At 46.5% G+C, this 18309-nt stretch overlaps 1 long non-coding RNA gene across 1 annotated transcript in view; it reads right to left on the reverse strand.

Moving 5' to 3' along the window:
• Positions 1 to 6678: 6678 nt before the first annotated feature.
• Positions 6679 to 18309, reverse strand: part of LOC137570806 (uncharacterized) — a 47024-nt gene continuing 35393 nt past the window's right edge. Inside the window, exon 2 of the long non-coding RNA XR_011031192.1 lies at positions 6679 to 7049. This is a non-coding gene — a long non-coding RNA (uncharacterized lncRNA). The remainder of the gene's footprint in view (positions 7050 to 18309) is intronic.

An 18309-nucleotide genomic window follows, 5' to 3' on the forward strand; every position in this document is an offset into this window, starting at 1 on the left:
GGAATAATCAATATCATTTCTCCAAGAAGCAGGCTAACTCATTCTTGTCGTTGAATCCGAGTGGTCCAAGAGCATTAGTTCGTATGATCCAACGGGCCTCGTGCTGCAACAGGGTGCGTTCTCTATCGCCGCCTCTAGTTGTAAAAGATATAGTTTCCAAGGCAAAGAATCTTAAGCAATCGGGATCCCTATTGTGGCAATGGGCCATGTGCTCTATCAGCCTCGTATGTTTGTCCTTGGACTTTAGGGAGCGGAAATGTTCTTTGATCCTGGTCTGTAATTCTCTCGTAGTTTGACCGATATAGTATCTCTGGCATGGGCATATAAGACAATAAACTACAAACTTGGATCTGCATGAGAGGACATCTTTGATTTTGACCGGTGTACCTCCCAGGGTCTGTGATCCATGTTTTAGAATCTGATTACAGATTCCACATGTACCACAGCGATAGTTGCCTGGTTTCTTAAGGGTGTTCAGCCAATTGGCTGATTGCGATCCCTTATATTCGCTACTGGTCAACATATCGCCTAGGGTGGGAGCTCTCCTAAACGTTACCAGAGGGGGCATTGAGGTCACGTCTGTAAGGAGTGGGTCTCCCTGTAAAACATGCCAGTTTTTGCGGATGATTCCTTTAATTGCATTCGCCATTGGCGAATACTCAAACGCAAACGCCTGTCTGGTGCCAGTACCCAAGTGGTTCTTAGGGGTCCCATGTTGGTATTTTCTTTTGATTAACTCACTCCTAGATTTCTTAAAAGCTCTGTCCTTAGCTTCCTCAAGTAGTGAGGGATCGTAGCCTCTGAACACCCTTAAGAAACCAGGCAACTATCGCTGTGGTACATGTGGAATCTGTAATCAGATTCTAAAACATGGATCACAGACCCTGGGAGGTACACCGGTCAAAATCAAAGATGTCCTCTCATGCAGATCCAAGTTTGTAGTTTATTGTCTTATATGCCCATGCCACAGATACTATATCGGTCAAACTACGAGAGAATTACAGACCAGGATCAAAGAACATTTCCGCTCCCTAAAGTCCAAGGACAAACATACGAGGCTGATAGAGCACATGGCCCATTGCCACAATAGGGATCCCGATTGCTTAAGATTCTTTGCCTTGGAAACTATATCTTTTACAACTAGAGGCGGCGATAGAGAACGCACCCTGTTGCAGCACGAGGCCCGTTGGATCATACGAACTAATGCTCTTGGACCACTCGGATTCAACGACAAGAATGAGTTAGCCTGCTTCTTGGAGAAATGATATTGATTATTGCTTGAGGTCACCTGCGCCCTGTACCCCTGCCCACTTCTCTTCTCTCCTTCCCTTTTTCTGAATACACGAACTTTACAGGCTTCACATCAGCACTTTTGGGCTGTTTGGGATCCTGGTTCTGTGGGTCCTTTGGGCCCTATGTCTCCATGGGTTTCTACTGCCTCCTCACTGCGCATGCCTGTGCGGCCCTGTGTTCTTCCTTTTGGCCGCACATGCATGAGCAGTGTTACCTTATTCATCATCCTACTTCTGGGGACCATTTTGGGTCTTACTATGCACCCTGTCCCCTTCAGGTGTTACACCCTTTTCCTCTCTCCCTGGCTCCTCCTCATGTCCCGTCCCTGCTTCCCCTTTCCTTCTCTCATGTGTTGGGGTTTCCCTCCCTGCCATCATTGCTTCTCCCTTCCTCCCTCCTCCTCCTTAGAATCTACTTCAGTTAGTTTTTATGTGCAGCCATATCGGAGTGGGGGTTCCTGTGCGCCGGCGCCCCCAACCGCCCTGTTATGGCCCGTGCTATTCTGCCTTCTTGCTTCTAATATAGTAAGCATATTTTTGTATACATGGACGCATTGCTTCTATGCGTCTACGCTTTGTTTACATTTAGCGCTTAGCTGGGCTCTGATTGGTGCGGGGGGCGGCGCTGCTGCGCAGGTCCTCCAACGCCTGGTTACAAGGACGCTCTCCGTCTTCTTTACGGAGGAGGTGGGCGCCATTGGTTGCCTTAGAAACTGGGGGCGTGACAAGCTGACGCAGGCGGAAGTGCCGCCGCTACGTGGGTATGTAACCCACGCTTAAGCGGTCCGCCCCCAACTTTCCCCGTTGCGGTGAACAAGCGCCAGCGGCGCGAAACGGTCGTCCGCAGGGGGATATAGACCTGGCGCCCACCTTTCCGCTTTGCATCCGACCTTGCTAACTGTAAGTGCTACTGTTTTTACTTGTTGAATAAATTACCTGAATTGCAGTGCTGGCTTTATCCTCTCTCTCCCCTACACATTCATCAATCTGCCATCAGACAGCCTGTGCACGCTTTCCCAAGGAATTATTCTGCTGCAGTTTCATGCTGAGAGTCGAGTCCAGTCCCCTGCTGTTGTTTTGAGTGTGCTGGAGTTTCATCCTTTCTACCATTTACCTATATTATCTTGTCACTGAACCTTCCCAATCTACCCTATCATAGTCATACGTCTATGTATGTATTGCGTAATGTATGAATCATAGTCTAGGGCCAATTTATGTGGAAGAGAATTCTGTATGTTTTTGTGATGTGGGGGAAACCTGAGTACCCAGAGGAAAGTCACACAGACATGGTGAGAACATACAAACTCCATGCAGATACTACCCTGGCTGAGGTTTGAACCGGGGACCCAGCGCTGCAAAGCAAGAGTGGTAACTATTACACCAATAATAATATTAAACTACCTCTCCAGGTCCCGGCCAATCTCCATTATAAATCTATGGGAGCAACGCCTGGTATAGTAATCCCAGATATAATAAAACTTCTGTTATAGTAAACGTTTTTTGTTCCCTACGTGACGCTGACTCCAGAAGACCTGGAGAGGTAGTTTTCTACACCCGAATGTTTACTACACCAGAGTTCATTTTAATGACATTATACTGTATAGTAAACTTCTGATATAGTAAACCACTTTTCCTGGTTCCTTGGCATTTGCTGTAACGAGATTATACTGCACAAGAGTAAACAGCACACACAATATAGGATCCAATGCTACACAGTATATAGGGGCAGAATGAAACTCTGAGAGGTCCATCCATCCATCCAGGTCATTACAGCAATGTAATGTTAGTAATCACATAAAGCATCAGAGCCCTGGATACAAGCAAGCAAATGTACCACCATAGGCATCGGATGCTATTTAACAATGTGACCCCATTTGGCAGAGTATATTACTCTTGCGCTGTTTCAGGAAATCCTTTGTCAGAGGGTAACACTATCAGCTCCTATCTGGCTGCTACCCCCATGCTTCCAGTAGACTGATGGCCCAGAGAGTTGCACTGCATTGAACAGTGCAACGTTGTGGTTCGATTGATTTTCAATAGATTCCCTGCTGGAAGCTATTGGAAATTGATGTGCAATGTGTGGTAGAAATAGTTTCCTTTCTGAATTGTTTCTTTTCAGAAATGAATCAATCATTTTGGAACATTAGATGACAATTTGTAAGTGTATGGCCTGCTTAATGCACCATAAACCACTGTGCCCCTCTAAGTGACACACACACACACACACACACACACACACACACACTAACAGTTAACTGTTTCCAGGCTCCTGCAGGATAGCGTCTGTAAAAAATAAGAGCCTCAGCCTGCTAACGCAGTTGTGTCCGCTTTTCAGAAACAGAAGAGGGAAACCGAGAGCCCAATATAGTGTAGTAAGTACTGCAAAAATGGATATATGTAAAGAGTACAATATATATACTCACAAGACAGGGTTACCTCCAGGCAACCACTGTATAGGCAGGTGAGGAGATTATCCTGTCCCCACTCAGGAATAAGAAGTCGCTCTCTGTAGACAGGAAAAAAGGGGTATCCCCCTCCACCAAGGGTGGATAATTCATATTATGTAGAAAGAACAGAGGCGCCAGCAGGATAAAATCAGGTAATAAAATGTTTAAAAGTGCTTTGGAGGCAGCGGTGGACTTACCTCCTGTAAGCATACACTATAAACTGTCAGTTCAAATCTAAATAAATTTTATTGGCATACTCCAAGGGGGTCGCAACGCGTTTCACAGGTGTAAACCTGCTTCCTCAGGCAATATAACATAGGAGCATACAACAGTAAAAGGTCCGGGTAACACCTGGCGCCTCAGCTTTTCAGAAACACATCAATGTTACAGATGCCACAACTGCGTACAACTGCATTCAACTGTGTTAGTGGACTCAGGCCCTAATAATCCTGATTCTACTATGATAAGGAATTACTAAAATAAGGAATTGCACACACAGTGTTTCTCTCCCTCCTGCTTCTTCCCACTCCCTTTGTTTGTAGAGTTGTGAGACATAGGCTGGGGGCTGGAAAGATTTGTCTGTGATCTGTCCACACAGGAGCAGCTTGCTAGCAACTAAGGATTAAAGCATGCTAGCCAACTATCCAAGTACATCTGTAGGTAATTTTTCTTCAATAATAGCACTATCATTGGACAATCTACTCTGCTCAAAAGCCTCTGAGGTCTGTTTGTGATTTTTACATTCTATTACATTCCGTTTACATTTGCTTCCTATCATTGCTGAACGAGTTAGCCTTCATTTTATCACCTGAGTTGGGCAAAAAATAATTAAAATTCGCCATACAAACAACGATTCTGATCATTCAAATCGGCTCCACCAGCCAGCCATCATGCTCCCTTTGTGCCCCATAAACAATCTGAAGCTGGAGCCGCCACTGCTCTCTCTATAACCAGATGAACTAACTTCAACGTAATTGGCTATGTAAAAAAAATTCAGGAAGTCAATTGATCAATTTGAGGTAAATGACACCCCGCTCAGTGACGTACTCCCTTCTGGAGACAGGAAGCAGGTCACTGGTTTACCCGTTGCTCTGCACATGCACGCTAGGCCGCTGCCGCCATTGTTCCTTTACACTTACCATGTATCACCATAGAATTGCATTGACACATAGTCCATGCGGTAGCCACGCATCACGCGGCAACGCACTGCAGAGGTTGCAGCGAACGTATGGCAATTTCACTACATCCCTCATACCGCATTATGTCGCAATAGTGTATAAGTCCCCATAGACTTTCATTGCCTTTGTGACAAGCTGCACCCCATGCAGGTCAGGTGACACACCGGCTGGCTTGCACAGGGGAAGCCAGAAAGCCGCTAGGAAGTACAGCAAGGCTTCCACACATGGCTGGAGGCTCAGTAAGGGCTTGGTCACACCTAGGGCATTTTCGACTTTTTTTAAGCACTGGCGATTTGCAAAATCGCCAAAAAGCGCCTGTGCAATGATTCCCTATGAGAATAGGGAATATGAGTGGTTCGATTCCGATCCGCTCAGCAAAGCACTGCCTGTACCATTTTTGGGACTATTTGTCTCAATAAAAGTTATAGGGAAATCACAAAGCGCTTGAAAAAACACTTTGTATAGCGATTTCCCCAGCGCTTTCATGAATAAATACATTGTTCATTTCCGTTTGAAAGAGTTCACTTCCTGACTGATATCAGGAAATGAAAAAAGAGAATACTCTGCAAAAGCGCTTAGAAAAGAGTTTTATAAAGAAATCGCAGCGGGCAGGTAAGCGCCGGGAGGTGGTAAAAAAAAATTCAAAAAATGCTGGCGTCAGCGATTTCCATTTTAGATGTGAACAAAGCCTAAGTATTTGTGTGGGAGGTTTTTGTGCTTTTTGGCCAGTTGCTCAAGCAACCTGCAAGTACATGTATTCGGCATCCGGCGATCCTCGCTGGTGCTGGATACTGGGGACGCTGTATAGTGATAAATAATTAGAGATGTTGCAAACGATTCCCGAACCGTTCGCCAGCGAACATCTCTGAATCCCTGGGCCTTGTACTACTTCCGGGTCGCAATGACCCGGAGTAGTATGCCTGCGCTGGCCCGGCAGTGCGCGTCCTAGATCGCGCTCCTGTTGCCGGGCACTTTCTGCGCATGTGCGTGATGTCATGAGTGACGTCACGCTCATGCGCAGAGAGTGCCCGGCAACAGGAGCGCGATCCAGGACGCGCACTGCCGGGCCAGCGCAGGCATACTACTCCAGGTCATTGTGACCCGGAAGTAGTACAAGGCCCAGGGATTCAGAGATGTTCGCTGGCGAACGGTTCGGGAACCGTTTGCAACATCTCTAATTATTTATCACTATACAGCGTCCCCAGTATCCAGCACCAGCGAGGATCGCCGGATGCCGAATACATGTACCTGCAGGTTGCTTGAGCAACTGGCCAAAAAGCACAAAAACCTCCCACACAAATACTTAGGCTTTGTTCACATCTAAAATGGAAATCGCTGACGCCAGCATTTTTTGAATTTTTTTTTACCACCTCCCGGCGCTTACCTGCCCGCTGCGATTTCTTTATAAAACTCTTTTCTAAGCGCTTTTGCAGAGTATTCTCTTTTTTCATTTCCTGATGTCAGTCAGGAAGTAAACTCTTTCAACCGGAAATGAACAATGTATTTATTCATGAAAGCGCTGGGGAAATCGCTATACAAAGTGTTTTTTCAAGCGCTTTGTGATTTCCCTATAACTTTTATTGAGACAAATAGTCCCAAAAATCACCCGGAAGTAGTACAAGGCCCAGAGAGATTCGTCCGGTGAACGGTTCGGGCCATCTCTATAAATAATCACATATATAATGAAATATCACCATCTAGTGGTGGGACATTACAATAATGCATTTTCCTATTTTACACATGACCAGATCAAGCAAGATGTTTGGAATTGGGGTGATAGCATTTATTGGCTAATATTATAAAAATGAAGTAGTAAGATTTCATGGATGTGGATGGATTTTCTCTCAGTCTATCATTCTTATGTAAGATGAGTTGAAGTTCTTTGACCATCCTTCTGAAGATCTCAAGATGTGGGTTGTAGGTGACAGCCAGTATGACTGAGGTCTCCTCCAGGATCTGCTCATATTGTTGGGCGTCAGTTAAGAATAAGCACCTTGCTTCCTTAATTTGGGCTTCAGCCATTAGTGGGCTGTATTCTTCTTTGATGAAAGTCTCCTTCAGGTGATTCATGTGGCTGTTTCTGTTACATCAGAATTGAAGAAAACCTCCCTCACTTGGAGACCAAATGTCATCTATAAAACAGAGATAGGCCATGTGCATTAGCAGCATGTACTGAGGTATTACTCTAGTGGTGCCCATAAACGGCACAATAAAAACGTTTAATTTTCCCATCTATTCAAGCAAAACAATCGAATGAAAGTCAAAAGTATTTTTTTTTTTTGTAACCAAGAAAAACAAATGATTATCTTGTTTTTTTTTATAAAAATCCGGTCGGACATGTTGGAAAAATCGGTATATTCAATCTAACAGGATAATTGAGCACAATTCTCTAATAAAAAAAAATTGTACGACGTATGGGCTCCATCGGTTTTATCATAAAAAAGATTTGTATACTGTGGTGGAAATCGTTTGTTCTTGATCAAAAGCTAAGTACCGTATATACTCGAGTATAAGCCACATTTTTGGTACCAAAAAAGTGGTCCCAAAGTGGGGGTCTCGGCTTATACTCGAGTCACCTTTGTTGCTGACCCCTCCCCTGATGGCTGCATGTCCCCTCGGCACATACAGAGCCCTCTCTGCACTGTACCGTGGCTGTATACAGAGAATGGGCATTAGATTACACTCTGTGTTCCTCCTGAGTGTCCCCTGCATAAGCACAGCGCTTTGTGGTTCCTTTAGTTACCGGTCCCGGCAGCGATGTTTTCCCTCTTGCTTGTAAGGCCCAGTCTCTCGTCACTATGATCACTGCAGATGCATCATTGCATCAGACTGCAACTTACAAGCTAGAGATAAAACGGCCAGGATCGGTAAGTAAGGGAACCACATAGCGATGTGCATATGCCGGGGGACACCCGGAGGGAACACAGAGTGTATGCGTCACATCCTGCTCTGGCGAGGGGCGGCACGCGGTAATCTAATGGCCATTCCTTTTATACAGCCAGAGCAGAGATCACTCTCTACGTGCCGAGGGGACATGCAGCCATCGAGGGGGAACAGCAACAAAGGTGACTAGCAGAGAGCGCTCTCTACGTGCCGAGGGGGCATGCAGCCATTGAGGGGGAGCAGCAACAAAGGTGACTTGCAGCGGCACACGGCCGATAAGTAAAGACACCACACAGTGCTGTGCTAATTACTGATGCACTGTAATAGGACTGTGGCAGCTACCGGCTTCCCCAACCTCTTCCTTTGCTTTCTAACTCTGCAGCCCATGATTTAATAATCAATTCATAACTATCTGTGTCCTGAATCCATAGTATTCTACGGTATAGATAATCAAAAGGCCATCCAGTCTCTGCAGTAGAGCAGAATTACAAAATGATTAAAACTGTAACTGTTTATCCTTGAAAGGTAACCAACTGCAAGAGGAGGCACACAGCCATCTAACGGCCATTAATCTGCAGCGATGTGCCCAATACAGAGCAGAAAGCAATCTGTGTATGGTTCTGTAGCCTGCTTCATGTTAGCCTATCAAACATATTGCTGATTTTTTTAGTATTAGCAGTAGGGGGTTTATACCCACGGCTTATACTTGAGTCAATGATTTCCCCCTCTATTTTTAGGTAAAAGTGTGTGATTGGGGGGGGGGGGGGGGGGGGTCGGCTTATACTCGGATCAGCTTATACTTGAGTATATACGGTAATTGTGTTCAAAATAAACCTGAACTTGGAGGGATATAAAGGCTGACATATTTATTTCCTTTTAAACAATGCACATTGCCAGGCTATCCTGCTAATCCTCTGCCTCCATTTTTTTTAGCCATAGACCCACCCTGAACAAGCATGAAGATCAGATGTTTTATAAACCCCAATTTTCACTAACTGTCCATATATATGTGCACAATGTTTTTTTTTTTTTTTTAATTATATGAACAGACATTGCAATGCCCGGCAGCTGTACATGTATCTGATAACTGCTGCGAGTGTCCGGCCTATCAGGTAATGTGAGGCCTGTTGAATAGGCAGATGTATATACATGGCACTCTTTCCATATTGATGTCGGTGGAGGCAGCCATGGTTACCGAGGTGCGGGGCAGCACATGTCCTACGTCGCCCACCACACGGTGCCCTAGTGGCGTACCTAGGACATTTGACACCCGGTGCTGGGTATTAAAAGACACCCCCCCCCCCCCAAAAAAAAAAATTGGGTGTGGCTATAACCTGCGGCGCACGAAGCGCACTGCGGTGAAAAATGGGCATGGCCATGACCAGATGAGGGCGGAGCTAACTAATTTAAAGTGAACCCGGGATGAGAGTGATATGGAGGCTGCCATATTTATTTCCTTTTAAACAATAGGGATCCCTGCTGATCTATTTGGCTGCAGTAGTGAACTGAATTACACCAGAAACAAGCATGCAACTAATCTCGTCAGTTCTGACAATATTGTCAGAAACCCCTGACCTGCTGCATGCTTGTTCAGGATCTATGGTTGAAAGAATTAGAGGCAGATGACCAGCACGGCAGCCAGGCAACTGGCATTGCTTAAAAGGAGATAAATATGGCGACCTCAATATTATTCTCACCTCGGGTTCCCTTTAAAAGTGCAATGCAAAGACAGTGGGCCCAAGTTTTGGTGAGCCTTTTCCCAGAAAATTCACATAATTGTGCAGGTTTTCTCAAGAAAATACACGTAAAGGGAGTAGATTTGCCCAGAAAATAAATGCAATCATGGCGGTAGATTTGCCCAGAAAATACATGCAATCATGGCGGCAGATTTTCCCAGAAAATACATGCAATCATGTGGAAGATTTGACCAGAAAATACATGCAATCGTGGCAGACCTGGCCAGAAATCACTTCAATCATGTAGCAGACCTGACCAGAAAATGCATACAATCACGTAGCAAACCTGGCCAGAAAACACTTCAATCATGTAGCAGACCTGGCCAAAATACATGCAATCATGTCGGCAGATTTGACCAGAAAATACATGCAATCATGTGGCAGACGTGGCCAGAAAACACTTCAATCATGTAGCAGACCTGGCCAGAAAATACATGCAAGCATGTGAAAGATTTGACCAGAAAATACATGCAATTATGTGGAAGATTTGACCAGAAAATACTTGCAATCATGTGGCCGACCTGGCCAGAAAACACTTCAATCATGTAGCATACCTGGCCAGAACAGTCGATACACCTGCTAATATAAATAAAAAAAAAAACATTTACTCACCTGAAGCAGCAGCAGACCTCCTGTCCCGGCCTTCGTCCGGCGCAGCTCCCACAATCCTCTGCAGCCAGCCAGCAACTGAAACTCACGCGCTTAGAGCAGGGCTATGGGAAAATGGCGCCCGAAGCCCTGCACTGCAGACTCAAAGTCTCCAGAGCAGGGCTTCAGACGCCATTTTACTGTAGCCCTGCTCTGCCGCAGCTGTGGGCTGCTGCTGTCAGTGAACTGACACGGCGTCTATTAGACGCCGAAAGTCAGTTCACGCTGGGGGGTGCTTTAGGGGTGCTTAGAGAATGGCGCTGCCATTGCCCCAGTATAGCTAGTATAGTTGCCCCCAATATAGCTAGTATAGTTGCCCTTAGTGTAGGTAATATAGTTGCCCAAGTATAGCTAGTGTAGTTGCCCCCAGTATAGCTAGTACAGTTGCCCACAGTATAGCTAGTATAGTTGCCCCCAATGAAGTTAGTATAGTTGCCCCAGTATAGCTAGTATGGTCGCCCCCAGCCAGTATAGCTAGTATAGTTGCACCCAGCCAGTATAGCTAATATAGTTGCCCCCAGACAGTATAGCTAGTATAGTTGCCCCCAGTCAGTACAGTTAGTATAGTTGCCCCCAGCCAGTATAGCTAGTATCGTTGCCCCCAGCCAGGATAGCTGCCCCCAGTATAGCTAGTATAGTTGCCCCCCAGCCAGTATAGTTGCCCCAGCTAGTATAGTTGCCCCCAGTACAGTTTAGTTGCCCCCAGTATAGCTAGTATAGTTTAGTTGCCCCCAGTATAGCTAATATAGTTGCCCCCAGTAAGTATAGTTGTCCCCAGTATAGCTAGTATAGTTGTCCCCAGTATAGCTAGTATAGTTGCCCCCAGTAAGCTAGTATAGTTGCCCCCAGTATGGCTAGTATAGTTGCCCCCAGTATGGCTAGTATAGTTGCCCCCAGTATGGCTAGTATAGTTGCCCCCAATATGGCTAGTATAATTGCCCCCAGTAAGCTAGTATAGTTGCCCCCGGTAAGCTAGTATAGTTGCCCCCAGTATGGCTAGTATAGTTGCCCCCAATATGGCTAGTATAGTTGCCCCCAGTAAGCTAGTATAGTTGCCCCCAGTAAGCTAGTGTAGTTGCCCCCAGTATGGCTAGTATAGTTGCCCCCAGTAAGCTAGTATAGTTGCCCCCAGTAAGCTAGTATAGTTTCCCCCAGTAAGCAAGTATAGTTGCCCCCAGTATGGCTAGTATAGTTGCACCCAGTAAGCTAGTATAGTTGCCCCCAGTATGGCTAGTATAGTTGCCCCCAGTATAGTTGCCTCCAGTAAGCTAGTATAGTTGCCCCCAATATGTATGGTAGCCCCCAGTAAGCTAGTATAGTTGCCCCCAGTAAGCTAGTATAGTTGCCCCCAGTAAGCTAGTATAGTTGCCCCCAGTAAGCTAGTATAGTTGCCCCCAGTATGGCTCGTATAGTTGCCCCCAATATGGCTAGTATAGTTGCCCCAGTATAGCTAGTATAGTTGCCCCCAGTAAGCTAGTATAGTTGCCCCCAGTAAGCTGGTATAGTTGCCCCCAATATGTATAGTTGCCCCCAGTGTAGGTGCCCCAGGATTGGTAAGCAGGGCTAGATGGAGGGACTGTGGAGGGGTCCCTCACCTAGGACCCCTCCTTCTGTCTCTCTCCCCCTCCAGATAGCGGCGACAAGTGCGGGGCGGCCAAAGGCGTACAGAGAATTATTCACCCGATTTCCGCGTTCCAAGCGTGGGGCGCAGCGTCATGACATTACAGGTCTCCGCCTCCAATGCCGCCCACTGTGCTTCCGCTAATCAGGAAGCACAGTGGGCGGCATTGAAGACGGAGACCTGTAACGCTTGGAACGCGGAAATCAGGTGAGTAATTGTCCATACGCCTCCGGCCGCCCCGCACTTGTTGCCGCTAATTTCTGGAGGGGGAGAGAGACAGAAGGAGGGGTCCCAGGTGATATGTCCCCCCTCCCCACCGCTGCCTCCACAGCCCCTCCTTCCAGCCCTGCTTCCCCCTCCTGCTGTGCTGCTGTGGGGGGTCGTGGCGACACCCCCCTGGGTGTCTGACACCCGGTGCGCCACGCCCCCCTGCGCCCTATGGTAGGGACGCCACTGCGGTGCCCACCCATCTTCAGAATCACACTGCTCCATTAGCACTATACACACAGTCAGCGATTAGCGTGTGGCACGTGTGTGATGTCACTCATGCGCCATGTGCTATATGGGCATGCTCTTGACGGCGCCAATTTTCATCCGATTCGACATTTATTATCGAATCAGATGGTGGATTGGCTTCCAAGTTGCCTGATGTATGCGCACCTTTACACCTTGCAGGGCCGTGATCCTCACACACTTCTAGCAGTCCTCTAATAGGTAGGGGCCTAACTAGAAATCACTGGGCTCCCCTGCAAAAATTTGGATGCCCACCTGGGAGCCCGCTCAGGGCCGTTTTGGAGGGCAGGAGGGGTCGCAGCATGAGGGGAGAGCATTGGCCCCCACATTGGCGGGGAGGGGGGCTACTCCCTCCCTCCCTCGGGCTCTCCCCTCAGTGCTCCCCTCCTGCTTTAAATAGGTGGCAGCAGTAACACAGTTACTACCGCTGAGATCCGATCTTTTTAAGTGCCACACGCTACTTCCTGTTTATCAGGAAGAAGCGTGTGGCACTTAGAGATCAGACCTCAGCAGTGGAACACAGAGGTATGCCCATGTTATTGCCGCCGCTGCTGCCACCTTTTTAATGCAGGGCTCCCCTCCCCCTCGCGGCAGCCCCTATTGTTATGCCACTAACAGGTGAAGCAGGAAGTACATCTCTACAGCCTATAGGCAAAAGAGACCAGGGCCCATATGCAATTCACTTTTTCTCCTAGCAGATCATTTTTCATGTTATATTTAAAATAACTTCAGCACTTTACAACTGAAAAAGTACTAACAAGTAGGTGAAAAAGTAATAACAAGATTTCAGTATTTACCTACTTTCTGGTAGTTTAAAAAGCATGGTATTGACACTTTGGAGAAAACTAAGTAGAGAAAGTTAATTGCATATGGCTCCTGGAGCCTTAAAGGGACACTTAAGTAAAAAAAAAATGTGTTTTACTCACCTGGGGCTTCCAATAGCCCCCTGCAGCTGTCCGGTGCCCTCGCCATCTCCCTCCGATCCTCCTGGACCCGCCGGCAGCCACTTCCTGTTTCGGTGACAGGAGCTGACAGGCTGGGGACGCGAGTGATTCCTCGCGTTCCTGGCCACAATAGCGCCATCTATGCTGCTATAGCATATATCATATACCATATAGCAGCATAGAGGGTGCTAATGTGTCTGGGAACGCGAAGAATCACTCACGTCCCCAGCCTGTCAGCTCCTGTCACCGAAACAGGAAGTGGCTGCCGGCGGGGCCAGGAGGATCGGAGGGAGACGGCGAGGGCACCGGAGAGCTGCAGGGGCTATTGGAAGCCCTAGGTGAGTAAAACTCATTTTTTTTTGTTTGACTTAAGTGTCCCTTTAAGGTGCTCATACATTAGGCAAGTTTTGCGGCCAATCAACCAACCAATTCGATCATTATTATTGAATGTGTTGAAAATCTGTTCCATGCTGTACCCGCAGTAGCACGGAGCCACGCATGCAGGAGCAGGGCTGTGCTGTACCTACAGTAGCACGGAGCTGCTCATGCAGGAGCAGGGCTGTGCTGTACCTGCAGTAGAAGGGAGCCACACATGCAGGTGCAGGGCTGTGCTGTACCCGCAGTAGCACAGAGACGCTCATGTAGGAGTGGCTTTGGCTTACTGCACAAGGGGGGCAGTACTTGCCCAGGCACAGTATGGCCGTGTCGTTCCCCTCCTCTTTGCAATAGCACGCGTTTGACAAACACACCCTGATGACGCCAGCAGGAAACTGTGAAATGAGTAGCCAGTTCTAATCCCCTGCCATTTACAGCCACTCACAGCTCTACCTCACTGAATGTATTGAGTCCACATACATCTTTAGCCATCAGAGTAGCCTGTACAGACCACATCTCCACACATGGACGATGGATTGGGTGAGTTCTCCCCATTATAATTATCAGTGATACCGTGTGACAGTCATTTGGCCACCATTTCCAGGCTCATGTCCTGTGGGAATATATACACACACCTAAAGGATTATTAGGAACACCTGTTCAAATAATGCAGTTATCTAATCAACCAATCACATGGCAGTTGCTTCAATGCATTTAGGAGAGTGGTCCTGGTCAAGACAATCTCCTGAACTTCAAACTGAATGTCAGAATGGGAAAGAAAGGTGATTAAAGCAATTTTAAGTGTGGAATGGTTGTTGGTGCCAGACGGGGCGGTCTGAGTATTTCACAATCTGCTCAGTTACTGGGATTTTTACGCACAACAATTCCTATGGTTTACAAATAATGGTATGAAAAGGGAAAAACATCCAGTATGCAGCAGTCCTGTGGGCGAAAATGCCTTGTTGATGCTAGAGGACAAAGGACAATGGGCCGACTGATTCAAGCTGATAGAAGAGCAACGTTGACTGAAATAACCACTAGTTACAACCGAGGTATGCAGCAAAGCATTTGAGGCGGATGAGCTACAACAGCAGAAGACCCCACCGGGTACCACTCATCTCCACTACAAATAGGAAAAAGAGGCTACAATTTGCACGAGCTCACCAAAATTGGGACAGTTGAAGACTGGAAAAACGTTGCTTGGTCTGCTGAGTCTCGATAGTCAGAATTTGGCGTAGACAGAATGAGAACATGAATCCATCATGCCTTGTTACCACTGTGCAGGCTGGTGGTGGTGTAATGGTGTGGGGGATGTTTTCTTGGCACACTTTAGGCCCCTTAGTGCCAATTCTGCATTGTTTAAATGCCACGGGCTACCTGAGCATTGTTTCTGACCATGTCCATCCCTTCATGACCACCATGTACCCATCCTCTGATCGCTACTTCCAGCAGGATAATGCACCATGTCACATAGCTTGAATCATTTCAAAATGGTTTCTTGAACATGACAATGAGTTCACTGTACTAAAATGGCCCCCACAGTCACCAGATCTGAACACAATAGAGCATCGTTGTGATGTGATGGAATGGGAGCTTCATGCCCTGCTCAACTGTGAGATGCTATCCTATCAATATGGGCCAACATTTCTAAAGAATGCTTTCAGCACCTTGTTGAATTAAGACAGTTCTGACGGGGGTCAAACACCGTATTACGGTAGTATGGTGTTCCTAATAATTCTTTAGGTGAGTGTAATGGCACAGTACACCATATGATTACAAACAGGGCTATAATTATCATGGACAGGACTCTGATTCTATGGGAGCGGCTGTGATTGGACCTGTGCCTGTTCACAAGTGTTGTTGGACGGGAACGGCTGTGATTGGGCCTGTGCCGGTTCACAAGTGTTGTTGGACGGGAGCGGCTGTGATTATGCCTGTGCCAGTTCACAAGTGTTGTTGGTCTGGGCTGCAAGTGGGCAGTTTATAATTTATTACCTTTGGCTTCACTGGTGACAACAAACAGATGTTATCATCACCATCAGGATCACCATCTGTGAGTCATTGATATAACATCTGCAATTTGTGCAAAGTCAACAAACCCGTCCTTATGCTGGGAATACACAGTTTGTTTCTGTCGTGCATTTCTGCTCTCGATCGTTTTTGCCGCTCGATTCTGCAGTTGATTCTCTTATCTTCCGCTCGTTTTTCTTATCTTTTTCCATTCACTTCTATCAGTAATCAAGCGGCAAAAGAATTGAAAGGGAGATCGGACATGTCGGAAATTATCTATCGAACTATCTAATCACCTCAAAAACGAACCGTGTATTCCCAGCATAAGGGCCCATTCAGACTGGGACGATTTGCAGGCATTTATTGACAAATCATCGGCGATCGCTAATGCTTTGAAAAGTGCTAGTTTATATGCCAGTGATCTCACTGCAGCAATCTCCATTGATTCGTGATTTGCAGTAAACAAAAATGTAGTGTATGCAGCACTTTTTTGCATTTTCAGAGAGGTAGAGATTGAAATGTTAAAAAAAGTGATCGCTCAACAATTGCAAAATTGTCCAGTAAAAAAAAACGCATAATGCACAAAAAAAATCCCTGTTGCAAAATGCTAGCGATGTTGCAAGTCTTTTGCAATTCCCAGTGTGAATTGGCCATTAAAGGGGAACTGAAGTAAGAGGTATACGGAGGCTGCCATATTTATTTCCTTTTAATTAATACCAGTTGCCTGGCAGCCCTGTTGGTCTATTTCTCTGCAGTAGTATCTGAAGAACACCAGAAACAAGCATGAAGCTAGTCTTGTCAGATCTGGCATTAATGTCAGAAACACCTGATCTGCTGCATGCTTGTTCAGGGGCTATGGCTAATAGTATTAGAGGCAAAGGTTCAGCAGGGCTGCCAGGCAACTTAGATGGAAATAAATATGGCAGACTCCATATCCCTCTCACTTCAGTTGTCCTTTAATGTGGCAACAACTGTTAAACTGACTGGATTTTAGAAGACACCCACCCTTACTCAAGTCTTCATTGAAAGCACTGAGGTCTGCAGGGTACATTCAATGTCACCAATTCCTAGGCACTACCATCATCAACAATTTGATATGGGGCGAGAACACCACCAAACCCAGAAGAAGGCTCCGCAAAGGTTGTGCTTCCTGAGACAACCGAGAGAGTTTGGTATGAAGCTGGACAGCCGCTGCCGCTATCAAATCTATCCTCTGCTCCTCCATCATCGTCTGCTTCTCACGAACAACTGCAAGGGACAGGCACAAACTTCACAGAGTGATCAGTGCTGCTGAGAGGATCATTGGGTCACTCCCGCCATCGCTGTACCTCTCTCCTCCACACATCCAGACTGAGTAGGTTCCTCAACAGGCCACTGCTACAAGATAGTCCCTGGAACCTCCAGACACAGGAACACCTTCTTCCTCCAAGTGTTGCTCAAGCCCCCCCCACACACACACACACACACACCAAAACCCCTCAGACTGGAGCAGTGCTTTTCAGCGCTGCTAGATTTGGGCGCAGCCAGTGCCTCCATAAACTACAACAGGAATCACTCCTATTGCAGCGCTCAGTGAGTAACGTCGGAGCCGTCAGCAGACGGAGCCGAGGTTGCTTAAAAACATAATAATTCGGCCTCCAGCAATCGCTGGAAGCCGAATTATTTCATTCCCCCACTATCCATGGCGGCCTGGAGGGGGAATAGTAATTAAATCGGCCCGGACTTGTGCAGAAGCAGGATCAGCCATATACCGGCTGTATTCTGCGCCCAAGTCTACCGGTGCCGATTTCAAATGTACTCCCTCAGACACCCTCTTTAGCCTCCCTGAAATCCTTGCATTACTGAACCTGTGCCTTAATTGATAAATGGGTGTCTTCAATGTTCGCTTTACAATGTTCTTTGCACCTTGATGTATGTTGTTACTATGACCAATGCCACATGCGCACCACAAACAATTCCATTTGCGATACCTGTCGTATTTTATGAATAAAGTTGATTCTGATTTTACAAATGCTGTTGTATGGATTACATACTGAGTGGCCATCAGAAGATCTCTGCAGTTGTGGAACTCTTATGCTACGTACACACATGCGACAACGATCGTTCGTTGAGAGCGACGAACGAACTTTTAATTGATGAAAGAACGACCTAAGTAAAGATAGTTTTAAAAGGTGTGTAACGATCTGATCGTTAGAACGAACGTTACATCACAAAAAGCAACTATTGCGCCTGCGCATAAAAATGAGAAGTTTCACGGAGAAATAGTGAAATGCGCATGTCAAGCCTAGTACGAACGATCGTTTCCAACGATGTACTACTTTTGCAAACGATCGTCGTTGGTTAAAATCCGCCGAGACAGAACTTTCTTTTGTAGCGATTTGGCTCGTTCGTCGTTTGCCTTAATAGTCGGTGGTTCGTTTTTTGTAACGATCGTCATTGGTAAAGATCGGGGAACGATCGTTACAAACGACTATAGTCGCATGTGTGTACGCACCTTTACACCTGCATATACTTGTGGACACTTGTTCAACTAAGTCAGCACTAAGAGAAGGGGGCTGCATTGGCAGGGGTTTTCTATGTATGCGGACACTGATTAAAAAAAAATAATTTTTTTTTGCACAGTGCTTAACCACTTGAGGACTACAGTCTTTACACCCCTTAA

The sequence above is a fragment of the Hyperolius riggenbachi genome, chromosome 4, assembly GCF_040937935.1.
Source record: "Hyperolius riggenbachi isolate aHypRig1 chromosome 4, aHypRig1.pri, whole genome shotgun sequence".
NCBI lineage: Eukaryota > Metazoa > Chordata > Amphibia > Anura > Hyperoliidae > Hyperolius > Hyperolius riggenbachi.